Genomic DNA, 15,219 nt, shown 5'->3' with positions numbered 1-15,219 from the left:
ATTAAACCATTGATATTTAACTTACTTTGAGCTTCTTGTTAATATATGGAGTTTGATTTATTGTGGCAGATATTGAACAGTAAAAAAATACTCCCACTAAGACAATAGGTCAAACTGCTGCAGAAGACAAGAGCTGTTACTGAAATGAAAGAGCTTTTTTATGTCCTGGGAACAATTCAGGCCAAGCTGTCCTGTCTGGAGGTGGTACAAGCCACTGTTGAGCCATTGCAGAGGTGGTGGTGGTCCTATTTTGTCAACACTTGACACACATTTGAGGTCCAGAATGTCTCTCTGTTTGGAATAGAAGCTTTTCCAGATCCTACAGAAAGGTTCTCAGAATATAATGATTAAACATTTTAATACGCCCACGGGTTATTATTTTGATGTAATATTACTCAGTGTACCCCGTTTGTGTTTTGTGCTGGATCTCAACAGTTGTGTCCTCTTGTGGTGTAGGGCACAAGCTCATGCTGCTTGGTCAGGGAATCCCTTCACCAGTAAATACGTGCCTTCTCTGTCCTGGCAGTCTCTTCCAACAGGGTTGCTTGAGCAGCAAAAGTTCTCACTTTTTCCTCCTCCCTGTGTAACTGGCAATGTGAGACACCTGAGACCAGGCTGCACAGAGGCCACGTAAAGAGTAAAATCCAAAACTTCTTTTTCTGCTGCAACATAATGAAACTAGGGCAAGAACAAGGTAAGAGCAGGTAAGGGGGAACTAAGCTCTCTAGGCCTCAGTCAGTCACTGGAGGAGAAAAATAGCCAGAGATTGCTCCCAGTTACAGGGATTGATGCATTTTGGGCTGCATTTTTGCAGCCCACAATGAATTGTTTCCCCTTCTCTGCCAAATGAACATCTCTATTCCCAAGTGAATGGAGACCTGTATACTCCAGAGGCAGGTAGGAATCTGGGTGTGTAACTACATTTAGAATGCAATTCACCCAATCACTTAGGTTGGAAAACACCTTTAAGATCATTGAGTCAACCATAAACCCTGCCAAGTCCACCACTCTCTCTAGCCATGTCTTTAACACTACATATACACATTTTTGATCATTTTCTACCACTTTTTTGGGCAGCCTGCTCCATGGCTTGTCTACTCTATCAGGGTAGAATTTTTTCCTAATAATTTTAGTACAACCATACTATCAATACAGTTATTGACCCAGGAGAGCTATTGACCAAGCCAAATGTTGGTATTTGTTAGAGGTGAACCCCCTTGCTGATTAGACTGAGTAGAGTCAAGGTTCCTGTACTTAAATGCAACAAACTATTATTAAATTATTCTGGTGTTATGTTCTGTCTCCCATCAGGAGGCTGAGGTCTTCCCTAAGCTCCACATCACCTCAGCCAGCCCTGTATGGGTGTCTTGGCCACCCTTTGGTGTCTCAAGTGACACCAGGACGTGACGCTGGGGAGCTGAGCTGGAACCTGACTTCCCACTGCTTACACTCAGGGTCTGGGCATGTTATTCACATCTTGACACTTCACAGACCACGCTTAGCTTTAGGCATCACACCCTGCCAGCATGGTCTCACTGCCAGTGTTTCTCACTGGCAAACCCTTGGTGATTCCCTCCCAGACTAGGTTTTTCGCTCCTGGTATCCTCAGCTAGCAGACATGGCACCCAGACCCTACAAGTCTCTGAACTCCAGGTTTTAACTTTGGCTTGCAGATTTATGGAGTTACAGCAGCAAGAGGGAAAAGAACAAGCTTCAGCTCCTCATGAGAACAGAGCCTGAGGTGGAGGAAGGGAAGGGATGAATGGGGCAGTGCAAAAGGTGTGGCAGCAAGATCTCATTGCTTTACATACCAGGTCTCTTGGCAGACTTGTTTTTCTTTAAACACTGTTGAACGTATTCTCAGTGTAATGTCTACAAATGATCCTTCAAATGTATAAACAATTTTTTCTTTGTTTAATAGACACAGAGGTAGTAAAATGGTGATTGCTCATTCCTAGTTAAGTGCTGGAGGGAGCGTGAGTAGTTGGGAATAGCTGCTATAAAGGGTTTGAGGTCAGGATCCTTTCAGATTTTGAAATATTTCAACAGGTTTTTAACTAGTCTTAATAGGCTGTCTCTCCCTGCCCCCAATTAGTGGGTTTTGTATTTCGGGATTCTGCTATGCATGAAAGTTCTGCTTTACCTAAAGGAAAATAAAACTGCCCTTTAGCAGATATATTGCTTTTCAAAGCAAATTGGTTTCACTATATTTGGAAGCCCATATGTGCTGAAAAAAGCCCTTTAACTGAGAAGAGTTACTGAAAGCCCATAAATTGAACGTACAGTAAATGTTCATGAGTTCAAACCAGGGAACTGTTTCATTGAACTGCAGGAGACATAATACAACTGTAGAACATTGTTTTCTCCTTCACTTTTAGTTCATTACTATTCAGAGCAGGTGCTATCTAATGGTAGAAACAAGTTTTCTAGCTAGATCCCTTCTGAGGTGTTTACAAAATTGATACAATGCAAATTAGGCAAATTCCAAGGCTTCCCTCAGCCTTTCAGCTCTCTGGTTTTAAAGTCTGCTGCTGTACCACAGAGCTGGTTTGGAAGTAGCATATCCTTTTGTGGCACTGGGCTTGGGCTCTTCTTGGGTCCATATGTATGCCTCACATTTTTCTTGAACCTTATGAGACCAGGGAGGGCCCAAAGACAACTCTGGACTACTGAGCTTCAGAGAACTGCCAAAGAGCTGGACCCTGGTACCCATGATGAGCTCTCAGATCCCTCATGGAGAAAGCATTTCCCAGAGCTGCAGCTGCGTGGGTGTCTGTTTTTAACATCTCAGGGATTAGAAGATAGGCAAGAGCTGAGTTACCCTGGGATGGGAGAGCTCCCGGAGAGCCCTGCCTGAATTGTCACACACTGTGCATCACAGCCTGGGGAGAAGCTGCTCTCCTCAGGTACAGAGGGACATGGAGAGCCTTTTCTTTTGGAGACAGAGAAATGAGCAAGTGTGGCTTCACAAGGGAGAGTCCCTAATGATAAAATCTTTACAAGGCAGATCAGGACTGCTCCTTTGTGAAGACAAGAAGCTAGCTTGTGAGCCACACAATATGATCATAGCACACATGCTCAGCCCACTTTTCCCCCTGCCTCTAGAGGCATTCCAGTCCTTCTGTACACTGCTCATTGACTGAGAAAGTGAGACACAACACCTTCTTCCCTGGCCTCTAGGATAATTTATTGCTGATAACAGAGAAAACTCAGCTTCTCCTGCCCTGCCCTTGCATGTCCCTACTCCTCTGAATTATTGCCTGAGGTGCCGAGACAAGCTCTCCTCCCCTGCAGTCCAAAAAAGAACTTTCTTACCAGCGAGCTAAAGCTGGAGCTGCGTGGCTTTTTCTTTTCATCTGGAGCTAGTTAGGGACAAATAAGGGTGAGGTGACAGCTCTGAGTAGCTCCTGGGAGAAGGAAAGCTGAATAAGCTGCAGGGGAGAAGTGATATTTCGTCTTCACAGGACTTCAGTAGGAAAGTAAATAAGAATATTGCCCTAGATGGGTAACTTAAACCTGGGATAGCTGGGGAGGTTTAGCTGTCACAACCATCTGCCTCGCCTCTCTCCTGGAAGCTGCTTATCCAGCTGAATGATTCATGAACCACCTCAATTTACAGCTTGGCATAGTCATAGGAATTAAAATTAATGTGCACTGCTTTGATACATTAAGCTGTAAATGCAGCATTGCAGAGACAGAGACACATCCCAGTCAGGGTGTGCCTGATGTAAGCAGGAATACTTGGCTCTGCAAGGAGTGCAAGATGGTTCCTGAAAAAAAGAAACCTGTCAGCCTTCCTAAAAAAAAAAAAAAAAAAAAAATATATAATTAGAAATATTTTTGATTATTTAGTTAAAAACTTGTTCCCTCAGCAAGACTTGTATATTTTTTCTGTTTCTCTCTGAAACGTTTTAAGATCCTAAATTGCAATTGTCTAAATAGAACACCTCTAACAGGTAGTTTTTACTAACTCAGCTTGCTTTGGTTTTATACAAGGAAGTGTCATGGCTTGCAACCATGCTTACAAAGAGGAATGAACAGTAATACTCATCACTTCTGTGTTATCTGAGATAATCTTGGAATAAATGTTAGGCTTTTACCAGCATCAAGATCCATACAGCAGAATCATGGCTAGCATGTGTGAGCTAAATTAGGTACATCTCCTCAAAATCCACACTGGGTTTGATCTGCCAGGTATGCCTGGGGAGGTCACTGCTAAAGAAATGTAGTTTGTTCTTTTCCAGTGTACCCAGTGAGTGATCTCAAAACTTTAAAAGGCTTTGGGAGGGCAGGTCCTGGGGTTTCCTGGGGCTTGGAGATAAACTAGGCAGTCTCTAACTACACTGAACTGAAGAGAGAGGACAAGAGAGGAGTTAAGAACTCTGAAAAAAAAACCCCAAAATAATAAAAGCTTCCTTTGACAAGTTATAAAGAGAAAACCAAACAAACATTAGAAAACAAAGTCTCTTAAGTGAATTGCCTTTATATCCAGCTGGTGCTGTCAATGATTTAAGGACAGACTCAAGTTCCATTGCCCTGTTTTCATCTCCCCCTTCCCCCATTCCCTGCTCTCCAGACTTGCTTCCTCTGCAAGCCAAGTGTGAAATAGCTGCCTTCACTCGTGTGTGACCTGCAGCAGCCCCCCGGGAGCAGGGAGGGGAGGGAGCTTGTTGAACGCACAGGGTCACAGGCAAGACCCACAGACACAGCTTTATTGTCTCGTCCTCTGTGTGAGGCCCACAGGTTCCCTCACACAGGTACTGAGAATTACAGCATCAGCACCTTTGAGTTGCATCTGTTCTGCTCTAGAGCCAGCCGCATAATGTTACAGTGATGGTAAATGCTTCAAGGCTGCGGGGGCTGAAGCAGAAAACCCCCTGGGATCGCTGATAGGGGATCACCTTGCCCTGTACAGCACGTATTCTCCCATAGCTTGCTCAGGATAAAGTAGAAAAGAAGGAGTTCACAACTCCCTGGTATAAAGTAACAGTCTCTTTTTGGTGTCATGTGCATGTCTGAGCCATCTAAAACATGCCACCTATTTTATTACTTTGTATGCCTCTGGTGTACATTTGCTGTGATTGTGAGGACAGGGTTATTTCTTGCTTAGGAGTGATTTTTCTAAGAGAAAGTGGTGGTAGCTCTCCTGTTACCTACTGCTGCTCCCCAGAATGTGAGTTTTCTCATATAAACCAAATCTTGCAGTGACAGGGAGCTGAAGCAGCCCAACACAGCACATATGAAACCGAAAAGTAAATGGAAATTGCAGCTTTGCTTTTATCAGCTTGCAGACAGCTGATCCTTTTTTGTCTTGGCTAGCAGAACCCCACCTCTCTTCTCCCACAATAGATCTGGAGGCTAAGAATAGACATGGTAAGTTCCTCTGATAGGCTTTAGTGATGTCTCTTGAGAAAAAATGGGCAATCACCAGTCCATCAAGCTAAGACTCTGAGAGAAAGACAGCCCAGGAAGCACAGGGTGAGCATATTGATGAGCTGCCTTGTTTAGCATTTGTTTAGGTGCCACCTGTTGCTGGAGAGGTTTTGCTTTTCTCTCCTGTGCTTGATTACATCAGATGCTTTCCTTTCTGCATCCTTCCTCCTCCTCCAAAAACAAACAAACAAATAATTAAGTTTAAAGCCATGCTTATCAGGGAGGCAGGGTTGGATTAGCTTACAAAAATAAAAATTTCATGGTGTGCTGGAGACAGACACGGAAAACAGGGGAGCACTTCAGTAGCTGTGTTTGTGCAGTGCTGTGAGCATTCAGAGTGTGTCACTTTGAGCTCAGAAATCAGCACAAGCTTTCTGCAACACAGCTCAGAGACCATCGTGTCCTCCCTCTGGGGCTGCTGACCCAGGAATTACAGCTGATTTAAATAAGAATAGTTATGGTTCACCCAGCAGTGGAACACCTAGCTGATCGGTGTCTCCCCAGCTGAATGAAAAACGTGAAAAAAATGTTGTTGTTTGAAAAAAAATAGCTGATGGTAATTTTCCTAGGAATTATTACGAGCCTAAAGGGCACTTTCACAGCTGTGTTGTCGAGGGCAGCGTGTAAAGACTGGCTTGTGGCTCTTGGGAAACAGCAGTGGCTACTTTGTCTTCTTTTTCACCTGCATAGTGGCAACCACATTTTTAAAGGATAATAAATGAAATTATAGCTTGACTTCACAAAAGCAAGGTGAAAATGGTCAGTACTTTGCTTTTCCATAGGAATGTTGCCTAGGAAACATCAGCCTGTGGCAGCTGTATGTTAGTAAAGACAGATCAACTTTGTGATGTCAAGAAAAAGCTTCTAAAACGAAGGGGATGCAGGGAGCCCCACCCTGCAGCCTGTCCTTGCTCTTCTGCAGTTAAGGCATATCACTAACAGCTAGAGCTGCCAAAGGACCTTGGGATGTTCCTGGCACTCACTGGTACACTAATTGCTAAATTAAGGTGATCCAAGTCTCTCTCTGTCTTTGGAGCAGTTCTAGAGGCACATGACACACATGGAGTATAACTGAGATGGATCTGCCAGTGCCATGGTGGGGGCACAGTGGCTGGGCACCTGAGGATGGCTGCTCCAAAACACCTGGACAGATGCAGAAGTAATCCTTGAAACACTGTTCTGAGGCAGAGAGGTGGCATCATTAAAGAATGAGAGGTGACAGAATCAGATAGTAATGAAGGTCCTGTCAATACCAAGATAGCAAAGGGACAAGAAAATAAAAGGCTTAAGGGGAACAGGGCAACTCTCAGGAGGGAGGGAAGAAAACCTCATTCTTCCAAAGGTACAAGAGCTGTAATTAAAAGCATACAGAAAACAAAGCATAGCAGTTTGGAAACATGTTGAAGTTGACATGATATTGTCAATACAGGAGGAAGTAGGCCACCTTTTGTTCTTTCACAAAAGCTACCAGGTGAATTGGAAAATAATTTCCTTTATGACAAAACTTGAAAAAAATAAGATTTTGTACAAAAACCCAGGGAAAACTGGAACTAGTGAACAAAGGACTTCAATATGAGCTAAAAAATAACTAGATGTCAAAGCTAGCTGAAATCTAGTGGCATGTGTAATGCCAGCTACAGTATTGATTTCCTTGTAAGACAGGGTCAAGGACAGGTGACTTCTATAATTTCAGAATAAATACTCTTTTCAATCCAGCGCTGCAATCACTGTAGTGTCTCTGCATTTCCTCTAGGTGCAAATACAGTAATTCTATGAAGCCCATTTCACTGCTCAGGAACACCTCTCTTGTTCATTTTTCTGTGTATGTAATAGTTGTACATACATGTAGCAGAGCATGAAAGATTGAGGTGCTCTTTAGAAAGATGGAGGTTTAGAAGTGAAGTTCTTAAATCCCAGGAACTGGGTTTGTTTTGTTTTTTTTTTTTGTTCAGTCCTTTGCTGTAAATCCCAAAGACCTGGACACCTTTTAGCACTTCTAGAACTATGTCTATATTCTGCAGCCACACCAAATAGTCCCTGCTGGTTGACACTGGAATTCTGCTTTGTGGCTTGCCACAGAAGATGTTGTGAATCAGCTATAGCCAGTCCAACAGAAAGATTCCCAAAACCTCATAGAATTTTAAAAATAGAGACAGAAGAGACTATCTACTCTCTCTCTTTTTTCTGTCAGGATTTCATGATCAATTTGTCTAACTTAAGCTTTACAGTCCTCCAGTGGTAGAAAGGTTGGCTGTCCTTTTCATCAGGAAACATTATTCTATGTTTATCCTAAATTTCCCTTGCTGCTGTTTGAGCTCACTGCTCTTTTTCCCAGCCCTGTTAGGGAGGGGGAAAAATTTCTCTATATTTTGATTCCATATCTTGAACACACAGCCAAACATAATTATCAACTAATTTTTCAGCCTTCTTTTTAGTGAAAAAAAAATAAACATCTCATGTACAGCATCCGCATCCAGTGCTCAGTAGATTCCCCCAAGAGATCCCACAGGTTTATTGATGTATGCTGGGTATCAGCAATAAATAGAATGGGGGGATTATTCACCCAGCTGCATGGGCTTGTTTATCTATTTTCTCCTGAGTCTGATCCTGTTCTTTCCCTGCAGGAGGGCAAAAACCTTCGATTGCAGCTGGTAATCAGTGGAAGTGTTCTAGCCCAAGGCGTAGTGTTGGGGTTATGCTCCTTGGGAGCTGTGGACTGGTATCAGAGACAAAACCCAGCCAGAGCTTTCTCTGCACTAAACAAGGTTCTCCCAAGGTCACTGATTGCATCTGTCAATCCCTATCATTCACCTTGAATATTAATGCCAGTGACAGTACGATGTTCTGAACTTGTCCTATAATTGCTCCTATTAGCCCAGGATTCTTGACCTCCTGGACTTCAGGGGACACTTGGATTTTTAAAAAAATGTATTTTTGCCATCATTATAATTTCACATTGTGGTCCTGGTTGTGTTAGGCAGTCAGAGATGATCTTCAGGCCATGGACTGATTTAGCAATGAGTGCAGCAGGTGCTCTGAGAAAGTGAAGTCTCTAGAGTGGATTTTTGAAAGTGGTTCTAAGCTCCTACTTGCACAATTTGCACCTGAGCTCACCGTGCAAAGAAGGGAACCATCAGCACCTGTTAAGGCTCAAATAAATAGAATCTGCAGTATGAATAGTTCATGTTATCCATATTGGCAGATATGGCCCTTTGGGGGGAGCTCCCTTTCAGTCCAGACTGAGTCTTTGCAATAAACACCTGAATAAGCAAATTTCTGGAATATCTGGAAAGTCCTGAAAACTTCCCTGGAACAAATGGACTCTATTTATGTGGGAAATGAGTTTACTGTGTCACAGGCATCATTGGAGAGTCCTTGGTGCTTGCAAGGATCATTAAACTTTCAGAAGTTCCTTTCCAAATGCAGCAACAGTGGGAATCCCCTTTCTAGGGAAAGGCTTAAAAAATGATCCCTCAAAGAGTTCCACGCTGGTGTCTGGTAACGTGTCACAGTAGAGACTGACAAGACACCTTTATTCCCTGCAGCAAAAGCAGCCCTTTATTGTTCACAGCTCATATTTATATGGTTTTCTAAAATCATCATGTTTAATTTTAATCAGTAACTTTTTGCTACTCAGTTCATTGGTTAGTAGTTGCTAGTGTATGTGATCGCCTAGGACTTTCTTCCCTAAAGACATTTACATTCTTGTAGAATAATTCTCACAGGTACAGAATCAGTTCTCAGGGGTACCAGTTTCTTTACTCACAAATTTAGGCTCCTTTTCTCACGTCTCTCTATCCCTCTTCCAGCTGAGTCACTCTCCCACAGCTCCCTTCCACTGAGCAGAAGTAGCAGTAGCATGGCCCAAGCCATGATTTTGCAGGGGTAACAAGGCCCTTCTTCTATAAGGCTATACCTATATGCAACAGTAACACCTCTGGAACAGGGAATAAGGAGCTCTTTCCTTGTTAGAGACCAAAAAGGCCTCTCCTGGGCTGCAGACTAACACATACTTCAGTAAGTGTGAATGGACATGCTGGGTAAGAACAAAAGGCCATTCAGCTCTTTATGAATGTGTCCAGGAAAAGATTAGGTGACATGAGAAATAAACTGTGAGGATTTTACATGAAGTATTTTCTCAGCTCTCAGCAACCCTTGGTTTAGGGAAAATAGTAAGAAGTTGCAAATGTTCAGAAGACAGTAATAAGGAGGGGTGGATTGGAGGAAAGCACACAGACCAAGAGGAACATGGTGCAGGTCATTTGTAATGAAGACACAGGTGGCATCCAGCCTTTGGGAAGATGGGTTTTCACCCTCGTGATAAACTCATAAATATGAATAAAACATGACGTATATTAGCAACTGAAGGGCAAATCTCTTTGACAATTGCTGTCTGCTCTGGCTGGCTACTGAAGACCAACAAGGGACAGGAACTGTGGATTATGGCTAGAACAATTTCTTGAAAAGCAGCTGAGCTTTGCTGGATTTAGTGCATAACAGATATAATGAGCATAGTATCTGTCAGCCTGTGAAACAGGGGAGAAGGAGGAAGGAGAAAAGTGGGGTTAACCATTGGCATGAATCAGCATGGCTTTGCTGGCTCTGACAATGCTCTGGTGGAGCTCTCCTAAGTCATTCATGTATGTAAGAAGCTGTGTTAGTGATTGAGGTTGTATGAAAAGATAAAATAGTGTTTTGATGGCAATTATTCAGACTGGTAGTTATAACTTATTTTCTGACAAGGAAGGAGGTCCAAACTCTGTCATGTTTCTTCAGAGGTGTTACCATCAACTATATATGGGGTCTGACTTTAGGATGTGGAGGATATTGGTGTCAGTGGAGCCCTGCCAAGAGTATTAAATGGCAAACAAACAGAAGCAGTTTTAAATTTAGGCCAGAGATTTTGTTCAGAATAGACTCAATGATCTAAGCTGCTTTTCTGCAGTAGAAATCCTGACTGGCTTGCTTCTGAAATTCCCAGTACTTTGTGACCTGAGGATGTTGAGACATACAAACACTGAAAGTGATGGGGCAGTTGATCATCTGAATTTGCCTGAATGCGAGGGAAAGTCTCAAACCAGAGTGAAAATCATTCATTCTAAGGAATGAGTGTTGAAGACACTTTTTAAAAATTCTGTTTTTAATAGACAGTGCTAACATTTATTGATTAGAAGGGAGCATATCACCCTATTACTCTTTGACATCCCGTAACTCCAGGACACTCAACTGTTTCTGCATTAACAAGAACATATCAAAGAAATATTCCAAAACAAGACTTCTTGGATGATTTCCCAAAAACCCCAAATAAAAGCATAATGTTCTTCAAGTTATCATAAGAATTGATTTCTCCTTAATTTTAAACAGACATACTGTGACAATAAAACATTTTAACTTTACTTGTTCAATAGCAACACTTTTCTAGAGAACTCTCTAATTAGCTTGTGTGTTTTCTATTTTCTGCTTAATGGTGACAAATGACATTTAATTCAGGCTGAAATTAGTATAATCACAGAATTAGTCTGAAGAAACCACTGTGTTACATTTGAACTTTACTAGTTTGTTCTCAATGAGAGGAAATACATTTCTGCCTGACATACTGGGTCCTATCTCAAGCGAAGTCACATGCTCTGAGTTCTATGGAGGAAAATGCTAACAATTTGAATGTTCCCATACTCAGTTTGGTAGGGGAAAATAACTGAATTTTTATGGGAAAAGGCTGGATTTAGAGTAAATCTTTTTTTCTGAGTGGTGATAAAGGAAAGACTGATGTGATTATCATACTTGATAGTGTTTAGGGAAAATAATGATGCATCTGTTTCTTGGGTGGATTCCAGTTTTATCCAAAGCTGGCCATACAGAATCCTGGGGATATTATTCCAATTTTTATTTTCCAAAAAGTCTTTCCTAGTAAATAATTCATTGCAAGAATGATATATCAAAATTAATCACGCATGTGTCGGAGAACATGTGTGTTTATAAGGGTGTATGAAAGAGTTTTAAAAAGGGCAATTAAAAAAAAGGGCAAATTACTGACAGACTATAAATCCATTAAAATGAAATTTTAGGTGCTTTGCCTGAAATATGGCTAAAAATAACTCAACAGACAGCCTTGAGAAGCACCTTGAAGCCAAAGTTTTCTGCATCCCATGGAGGGGACCATGTCCTGCTGTGCTCTGGTGTGGCAGACCTAAAATAAATTGAATTCAACAACCACTAGTCACTCTAGGCTCTTTCTATTGATTTGAAATTTGATATAATTTATTCTTTCTCTTCAGATTCAAGTAGGCTGTGGGTTGTGGTAGGTGAAGGTACTAGAATTTTTGAAAAGTTAAAGGGGTTTTGGCAAAAATGAGATTTGTAGCAGGATAAAGCAGCTGAAGATTTTCAGACAAGCAAAGCACTGTATGTTTTGATTATAATTGTTCCCAGTGAAATCATTAACATTGCTAATTAAATTGTCACTTTAAGATTTCATGATTAAAAGTTGATGGAGATGAATGGGAAAAGTCACACCTCTCCAGTCTTTTGCTCCAGGCATTTCAAGATTTCCTTCATAATCACAGAAATTAGTAGCTACTTCCATAAGCAGCAGCAGTAATGTGATCTGGCTTTCTTAGCTTTGCATTTGAAGCCAAATGCTCTAATATTGAATAGGTTTTGAGAGTCTTTGAACATTTGGGGGCACTGGAGCCCTCCAAGCACACCTGTCTAGATTGGCTCCTCTGCTACCTGGGCAGTGGGCAGAGCACACTGAAGCCTTGTCATCCACGAGGTCATTTATGGCTTCTGTCTCTAAGCCAGCCACTGATTTTCAGGAAATTGGAAAAAACACATAATTTTTTTATATGGTTGTCTTCATGTTAAATTTGGATACTGACCCAAGTCTAAAATTTTTTAGAATCTAGTAAATAAGTATTTAATTTACTTAGATGCACACAGGAAACTGTTTTGTCGGCAAGCAGGGTAGACAACAGAGCATCTCTTCAGGTAGGATCAATACCTGCACACACCATTTTCTTCCCAGTGAGAGTTAGGGCTTTATCTGTTTCCTGCCAAAGGTTTTGACACTGGATGACAAACTCATCACTGCCAGAGAGACAGCCCTGCCCTGGGGACAGTGGAGTGCATGCCAGCTTTGCAACCCTGGATATCACCTTTCTTGGAGCCTTTTCGAGTTTTGTTTGGTATTCAAGGTTGTAAAACTCCTTCTTCCTTGGTGCACCTGCTGCTTAGCGCCTGTGTCCAATTATTTCAGTTTGCCACTAACCTTTTGCTTCCTCCCCTCCCCTTTTTCTATAAAACCTATGGAACAAATCAGATAATTGGGAAAGAACAGACTACTGTGCTGACTCATACCCATCGATAGTTCTCTTAACAAACTTGTAAATGGAGGATGAGCATTACTGCTGATGGTCCACAAGGAACAAAATAACTCTGTTTGATATTCAGATCAACAGCTAAACAGAAGTGGCTGTGGGGACAAACCAAGATAGTTCCTTTTGCAAATTGACTCAACTAATGCAGAGCACTTATAAAGAAAGAAGGCCATTTTAAAGTTTAATCTTAGGCACTATCTGAATTTAAGCAAAAAATCTGCATACACCTCACTGCAAAATGCTTTCATGAGCTAAAAGGGTCACTGTAAACATCCATTACTTGCACTTTCTCCACCTATTCAGTCACTGTGAAGAGGAGGTGAAAATGACCTCTTGCCTTGTACATGGGAAGTGAAATTTCCTCACTTTTGGATATGCATTCCCAAAGGAGAAATGAAGTAATATGATATTCAGAGCAGCAACATTTAACATTTCAACCTCCCTGAATTCACAGCTGCTACACTTGGTGTCTGCTCTTACACACACCAGGCAAGAGGGCTGGCCGACACTGCATGTTCACAGCAGCTGCCAGGCTTGGGGGAAATCTGCTTTTCCTGCTTAGGAGAAACAACTGAAGAACAGAGTTTCCTATGTTTTTCCCCTCAGGCCTAGGTTTAAACTCACCTCAGGTCAACCAGGAGGTACCTGCTACCCTCTGGGAGGATGAGTATTGTCTTTCTTGGAGTTTTCCTGTTTAAAGGTTGAGGTGGTGGAAGTCCTTTCCAGCAGTGCCTGGAGACCACCCTGAGCATCAAGGGCTTGCTCATTGCTCAGCCCCACTGCCGGTTTAACAACCCTCCTGGGTGGGAGATGTGGGGGAAGCAAAGAGACAGAAAATAACTCTACTGTCACTAATTTAATGCCTGCCTGCCATTAGTGCCTTCTCTAGCAGTGAGGACTTTTCCTCTTGCAGGGAGATTCCCTCAGGCGTGCCTGCTTTGTGTGTGTGGAAACAATGTCAGGCTACCTCAGGGACCACCCCAGCGTTTCAGGACTTAACTAGCTGTGTACTTGCTATGTAATTTAGGATTAGGGAGGAATTACTAGAGTGGCAAAATGTCAAACACAGAAACTTAAAAGTTCATGAAATGGTTGTTGTTTACTTATTAACTCTGTTACTCTTAAAATATTGACTCTGCCTTTTATTGTTTATTAACTATTCCACAAGGTGAATTAAAATCACAGAAGAGTCCCATATTCATTTGTTTTCAGATAGGTTTAGATATCATATGGATAATTACATTATTCCTACTAACTTGAAGGAAATATAAAAATGAGAAACTCATCCTCACACATGAGATGTTATTAATTAGGTCAGTATAATCTATTGCTTAATGAGGTCCTTTAGACTTTGACCATAGCTTCTGTTTAATGCAGAGCTTTAGACACTCACTGCAGTGTATTAAACACAGGTGATTACTGGGATCATCTAAGACTAGCAACACAATCAATTCCAGCAGACAGTCTGGATTGCACCACATCATAATCACTGCCCCATTAGAAATGGAACCCAAGTTTTGAAGGGTGTCCTGAGAAGATCTGGGTTTATGAATGACAGGTTTGATCACACTGCAATTGGTTGCAATCTGAATCAATGCTATTTGTTAAACAGGGAGTTTTGTAAAGGGAAATCAAGGGACAGAAGTTTGCAGCTTATCTTCTTTTCTTCCTTGGGATTTTTATCAAACATTTTTTATCATGATTGTGGGCTATATTAAGCAATAATTCATTATGGACCTGATACAAAGACCAGTGAAGTCAGTGAAGGAAATCCCATGTAATTCAAAAACCACCATACACTGCAAAGGGTTCTGGATTAGCTCCAGGAATTATAAAGTCGGTTCTGGAAAAGTTCATTCTCAGACTGTATAAGAGCTCTGTACCAGTGTGACCAGAAAATTAATACTGGAAATATTGTGGGTTTTTTTCTGTTTCAGTTAGGACTTCCATGTAAATTTTCCTATCTGCACTTTATCAGATATGTTAAGACAAGCAGCTGTGATCCCCAGGATTGATTAGGGTATCATAATAACCTCAACCAGGGGTCTGATAAGTGCCAAAATGAATCAATCCTTTACCCCTTTCAGACTGCACCTGGAGAGCTCTCACAGCCATAGAAATATTTTTTTTTTCCTTTTAAATAAGCCCCATACACTCATAGATACCATTAAAATGGTGCTACTGTAGAGGTTTACAAGATCCAAGAGGTCCTCCACAGGAATTCAAGGCAAACAGCCAAAAGAAATAAAAAAAATAAATAAAAAAAGGTTAAAGGTAATTTCTCTGTTTCATTGGGAAGAAAAAGAAAATCAAATGTTATAACTAATAAATATTCAAGTTGAAATGTCCAGGAAGTAAAAACAAAAAAGCTAGTCTAGGCTGAAATTAAGCCCTCAGCTTCCTTCCCCAC

General features: G+C 41.5%; 1 long non-coding RNA gene across 4 annotated transcripts in view; it reads right to left on the bottom strand.

Annotated features, from left to right (window-relative positions):
- Positions 1 to 15,219, bottom strand: part of LOC107201832 — a 339,704-nt gene that overhangs the window by 65,720 nt on the left and 258,765 nt on the right. The gene's annotated exons all lie outside the window — the stretch shown is intronic.

Source organism: Parus major, chromosome 1 (assembly GCF_001522545.3).
Source record: "Parus major isolate Abel chromosome 1, Parus_major1.1, whole genome shotgun sequence".
Lineage (NCBI taxonomy): Eukaryota > Metazoa > Chordata > Aves > Passeriformes > Paridae > Parus > Parus major.
Note: the sequence above shows the minus strand (reverse complement) of the source record. Positions and strands in the feature narration are given on the sequence as shown.